This window comes from Ailuropoda melanoleuca, chromosome 6 (assembly GCF_002007445.2).
Source record: "Ailuropoda melanoleuca isolate Jingjing chromosome 6, ASM200744v2, whole genome shotgun sequence".
NCBI lineage: Eukaryota > Metazoa > Chordata > Mammalia > Carnivora > Ursidae > Ailuropoda > Ailuropoda melanoleuca.
In genome coordinates, this window is record NC_048223.1 from 14,499,859 (window position 1) to 14,506,665 (window position 6,807).

Consider the following 6,807-nt stretch of genomic DNA (forward strand, 5'->3'; position numbering starts at 1 on the left):
GGGAGCAGACAAAAATGCCCATTTCCCAGAATTCCCCTGAAAAAGGTATATTTGCATACTTTAAAAGCTACTGTATGAGGGTCTGGCTTCCAATCAGCCTGAATCTAGGTGCTGACCAAAATCCTTCACTTGGGGACACTGATGTGCTCTGGCACACTTCAACTACCAGGAGTCACTGATAATAAAATAGGCTGCTTGGACAATCACAAAGGTTCAAGAGACACCCAAGAGCTGGGGCAGGGTTGAACACTAAGGATCATCTCCTACACAAGACCACTCCTTCAAAACTGAAGGAGGTAGCTGTGCTGTCTAATGCACAGAAACTAAAACCAAGAGTCAAAGAAGATGAAGAAAAGGAAGAATACATTCCCAAAGAAAGAACAAGATAAAACCTCAGAATAAGACCATAATGAAATGGGGATAAGTGATTTACCTTGCAAAGAGTTCAAAATAATGGTCATAAAGATGCTCACCAAGCTCAAAATAATGAACAAAGTGAAAATTTCAAAGAGAAAATATAAAGTACCAAACCGAAGTCACAGACTTGAAGAATACAATAACTAAAAAGGTACAGCAGTGGGGCGCCTAAGTGGCTCAGTCCGTTAAGCATCTGACTCTTGGTTTTGCGGGTCATGACCTCAGGGCTGTGGGATCGAGCCCCGTGTCTGGCTCTGCACTGGGTGTGGAACCTGCTTAGGATTCTCTTTCCCTCTCCCTCTGCTCCTCCCCCACCCTCTCCTTTTCTGGCAAAAAAAAAAAAAAAGTACAACAGAGAGGTTCAACAGGAGGCTAGATGAAGCAAAAGAAAGGATCAGTTGGAAGACAAAAGACAGGACAGTGGAACTCACTGAATCAGAGTAGCAAAAAGAAAAAAAGATGAAAAAAAAGTGAACATAGCTTAAGGGACTTTGAGTCTGACATCATTAAGAAAACCAATATATGCATTACAGGGCTCTCAGAAGAAGAGAATATGTATGAAGAAATAATGGCTGAAAACTTCTCTGACCTGGGGGAGGAAACCGACATCTAGACAGTAGAAGCCCAGAGTTCCAAATAAGAGGAGCCCAAAGAGACCCAGAGGAAGATACATTACAATTAAAGTGTCAACAGTTAGAGACAACAAGGGGGAACTTGCAAAGATGGCAGAGTATGAGGATCCTGAGCTTACTTCCTCCCACAGACACGTCAAGACTACAGCTAAGTATAGTGCAACTCACTCTGAAAATGGCATGAAGACTGGCAGAACAGCTCTTCCACAGCTAAAGACATAAAGAGAAAGCCATCTCAAAAAGGTAGGAGGGCAGAGATGTGGTCAGGAACCAAACCTCCCCGTGTGGTGACCCACAAGTGGGGAACCACCAACAGGAGGATTATCACAGGTACAGAGATCCTCCCTGAGGAATGAGGGAAACAAGCCCTCCTCCAACACACCCAGCCCTGGGCATCTGCACTGGGAAGACAAGCTCCCATCATCTCTGTCTTTGAAAATCAGCAGGAGGGCTAAATTCGGGAGATCCAGAGGGATATAAGAAATGGAGATTCCACTCTTAAAACACACTATATCACTCACTCCAAGACCCGTCACAGAGGCAGCAGTTTCAAAAGCATCTGGGTTATATGTGAAGGAGATTCACTGACCACAAGGCAGGTACCAGAGGGGCAGGGATCTATAAGAACTTTCTCCAGGGATGGAAGCGCTGGCACACACCATTTTTCTTGCCCTCCTTCAACCTAACTGCTCCAGTGCTGATGGGAGCCAGTCCTACCACTCTACATCTACCTAGCTAGCACAACTCACCCCACCCCAGCAGTTCCCTCCAGCCCCACCTCCTCACCCTGGCAAGGTTCCCCTCCAAAGGAGCTCCTGCCCAGCCAACCCAATTGACAGCTCTGGCTGAGATCAGCATCCTTTCCAAGTGCCTATTACTCTAACACACATGTGAGACAGCCCTTGCCAGGACCGGCAGGGACAGGGAGGCAGCCCTGCCCACAAACACATCACCAAGACTTGTAGCAAGGACTCTCAGGGAGCTGCACGGGAGACTAAACTCACCCAACAGCACACGCAAGCCGCTACGGCAAGGCCTCTCAGCAGGCTGTGTTGGAAGCCAGCCCTACCCACCAGCATGTCTGCAGCACTTGCGGCCAAGTCACAACAGGAGGACGCACACGGTCCACACGTGGGAAACCCTGGAGCGCCTGGTTCTAGTGAGGGGAGGATTGAGCTACTAGGTACCACAGGCTGCCTTCCACATAAGGCCACTACCTTCAGGCCCAAGAATACAGTTGACCTACTTAATACACAGAAACAAACACTCAGTGTCAAAGTGAGAAGACAGAGGAATATGTTCCAAATGAAAAAAAAAAACAAACAAGAAAAAACCTCAAAAGAGATCAAAACAAAACCAAGATAACCAATCTACCTGATAAAGATTTCAAAGTAATGGTCATAAAGATGCTCATCAGACTTAAGAATGGATGAACTCAGTGAGAACTTCAAGAAATAAAAAATATAAAAAGAACCAATCAGAGCTGAAGAATACAATAAGTAAAATGAAAAATACACTTAGAGGGAATCAACAGTAGATTAAAGGATACAGCACAGATTCATGATCTGGAAGACAGGGTAGTAGAAAGCAACCAAATTAAACAGCAACAAGAAAAAAATTTAAAAACTGAGGATAGGTTAAGGGAACTCTGTGACAATGTAAAATACACTAACATCCTATTACAGGGGTCCCGGAGGGAAAAGAGAAAGGGGGCCAGAAAACGTATTTGAACAAATAAGAGCTGTAAACATCCTGAATCTGGGAAGGGAAACACAGATCCAGAAGGCACAGAGATTCCCCCATCAAGTTCAACCCAAGGAGGTCCACACCAAGACACACAGCAATTAAAATGGAAAATATATATATAGTGATAAAGAATGTTACAGTTTGCAAGGGGGGGGGGGGAAAGACAGTTACATACTAGCAAACCCCGTAAGGCTATCAGCTGTTTTTTTCAGCAGAAATTTGCAGGACTGAAGAAAGTGACCTGATGTCTTCAAAGTGCTAACACAGACAGATCTGCAGCCAAGGACACTCTATCCAGCAAGACTATCATTCAGAATAGAAGGAGAGATACAGAGTTCCCAAACAAAAATTAAAGGAATTTATAACCACTAAACGAGCCCTACAAGAAATGTTAAGGGGGACTCTGAGTAGAAAGCAAAAATCGTAAGTAACAGTAAGAAAAATAGGAAGCACAAAAGCAAAAAAATTAAGTAGACCTGTAAAAATCAGTCAAGAGGAACACAAAATAAACAATGTAAAATATGGTAACAAATACCAAAATGTGGAGAGTAAAGAATGATTCAAAATTAAGTGACCATCAGCTTACTAGAGACTGCTACAGGCAGAAGATGCTATATATAAACAGGATGGTAACCACAAATCAAAACACAGTAATAAATATGCAAAAAATAAGGAGTAAGGAACCTAAGTATATCACTAAAACAAAAACAAAACCCAGCAAACCATGAAAGGGAGAAAAAGGATCAGAGAAAAACTACAAAACCACAGAACAAGTAACAAAATGGCAACAAATATGTATCTATCAATAATTAGTTTGAATGTAAATGGACTATATTTGCTCCAAGCAAAAGACATGATGACAGAGTGGATAAAAAGAAAATCAAGACCCAACTATATGCTGCCTACAGGAGACTCATTTCAGACCTAAAGACACCTGCAGACTGAAAGTGAGGGGACAGAGAACCATTTATCATGTAAATAGGTGTCAAAAGAAAGAGGAGAAGGGCACCTGGCTGGCTCAGTCGCCCCATGCTGGGTGTAGAGATCACTTAAAAATAAAAATCAAGAAGAAAAGGAAAGAGAAGAGAAGAGAGAGAAGAAAGAAAAGAAAGCCAAGTAACAATATTTACATCAGACAGAAAAGACTTTAAAAACAAAGTTTGTAAAAAGAGACAAAGAAGGACGTATATAATAATAAATAATAATAAAGGGGACAACCCAACAAGAAGATATAACAATTGTAAATACTTATGCACCCAACTTGAGAGCACCCAAATACGTAATACAGTTAATAACAAGCATAAAGGAACTAATCTTAGTCATGCAATAATAGTTGGGGACTGTAATACACCACTTACATTGACGGACAGATCATCCAAACAGATCAACAAGGAAACAGTGGCTTTGAATGACATACTGGACCAGATGGGTTTAACAGATGTATTCAGAACATACCATCCTAAAACAGCAGAATACACATTCTTTTCAAATGCCCATGGAACATTCTCCAGAATAGATCACATATTAGGCTATTAGGCTACAAAACAAGCCCCAACAAACACAAAAAGTTCAAAACTGTACCATGGGTCTTTTCTGACTACAATGCTGTGAAACTAGAAAGAAAACCACAAGAAAAAGTCTGGAAAGACCATAAATACATGGAGGTTAAATAACAGGCAGTTGAACAATGAATGAGTCAACCAAGAAATCAAAGAAGAAATAAAAAACTACATGCAAATAAATGAAAATGAAAACAATAGCCCAAAACCCCTGAGATGCATCAAAAGTGATTTTAAGAGGGAAGTTTATAGCAATACAGACCTACCTCAAGAAGCAAGAAAAATCTCAAACTTTACACCTACATGAGCTAGAAAAAGAACAAACAAAACCTAAAACCAGCAAAAGGAAGGAAATAATAAAGATTAGAGCTAAATAAATGATATAGAAACTATAAAAACAATAGAACAGATCAATTAAACCAGAAACTGGTTCTCTGAAAGGATCAACAAAATTGATAAAACCTCTACCCAGACTCATCAAAACACACACACACACACACACACACACACACACACAAAACACAAAACAGAGAGAGAGAAAAGGACTCAAACAAAATCACAAATGAAAGAGAAATAACACCACAGAAATACAAACAATATTATGGAAAACTATATGCCAAAAAATTGGACAACCTAGAGAAATGGAAAAATTCCTAGAAACATATAAACTACCAAAACGGAAGCAGGAAGAAATAGAAAATTTGAACAGATCAACTGCCAGCAAGGAGATTGAATTAGTAATAAAAAAAATTCCCAACAACAAAAAAAGTGCAGGACCAGATGGTTTCACAGGCGAATTCTACTAAACATTTAAAGAAGAGTTAATACGTAGTCTTCTCAAACCACTCAAAAAAATAGAAAAGGAAGGAAAACTTCCAAATGCATTCCATGAAATCAATATTACCCTGATACCAAAGTCAGATAAAGACACCACACAAAAAAGAAAACTATAGGTCAACACCTCTGATGAACACAGATGCAAAAATCCTCAACAAAATACTAGCAAACTGAATCCAATAATACATTAAAAAAATCATTCACAATCAAGTGGGATTTATTCCCAGGATGCGAGGGTGGTTCAATATTCACAAATCAATGTGATACATCACATCAATAAGAGAAAGGATAAAAACCATATGATCATTTCAATAGACGCAGCAAAAATATTTGACAAAGTACAATATCCATTCATGATAAAAACCCACAACAAAGTAGATTTAAAAGGAACATACCTCAACATAATAAAGGCCATATATGAAAAAACCACAGCAGACATCATACTCAGTGGGGAAAACTTGAGCTTTTCCCCTAAGGTCAGGAACAAGACAAGGATGCTCACTCTCATCACTTCTATTCAACACAGGAAGTCCTAGCCACAGCAATCAGACAAGAAAAAGAAATAGAAGGAATCCAAATTGGTAAGGAAGAAGTAAAACTCTCACTATTTGCAGATGACATGATACTATTATACAGAAAACCCTAAAGACTCCACCAAAAAACTACTAAAACTCATAAATGGATTCAGTAAAATGGAGGGATACAAAATCAATGTGCAGAACTATGTTGCATTTCTATACACTAATAATGTAGCACAAGAGAAATTAAGAAAACTATCCCACTTATAACTGAACCAAAAATAATAAGATACTTAGGATAAACCTAACCAAAGAGGTTAAAGACCTGAAAACTGTAAAACATTGAGGAAAGAAATTATAGACACAAAGAAATAGAAAGACATTCCCCACTCATGGATTCAAGGAAGAAATATTGTTAAAATGTCTATACTCCCCAAAGCAATCTACAGATTTAATGTAATCCCTATCAAAATATCCAATCATATAGTTTCACAGAACTAGAACAATCCTAAGACTTATATGAAACCATAAAAGACCCCAAAGAGGCAAAGCGATTTTGAAAATGAAAAGTAAAACTGGAATAGAACTATACTATGATCCAGTAATTGCACTGCTGGGTATTTCCAAAAAAAACCACACACACAACAAAACAAAACACTAATTCAAAGGAATACACGTACCCCTGTTTATTGCAGCATTATTTACAATAGCCAAAATATGAAAGCAGCCTGTGTCCATCAGTAGATGAATGGATAAAAAAGATGTGGTATGTATGTGCGTGTGTGTGCACACACACACAAATATTATTTAGCCATAAAAAATGAAATCTTGCCCTTTGCAACACATGAATAGAACTAGAGTACAGCGGCACCTCAGTGGCTCAGTGAGTTGGGCATCTGCCTTTAGCTCAGGTCATGACCTTGGGGTCCTGGGATTGAGGTCCGTATTTGGGCTCCCTGCTCAGCAGGAACTCTGCTTCTCCCTCTCCTTCTGACCCTCACCACCTCCCACTCATATACGCACTCTCTCTCAAATAAATAAAATCTTTTTTAAAAAAAAGAACTAGAGGGTCACCTGAGTGGCTCAGTCAGTCAAGTG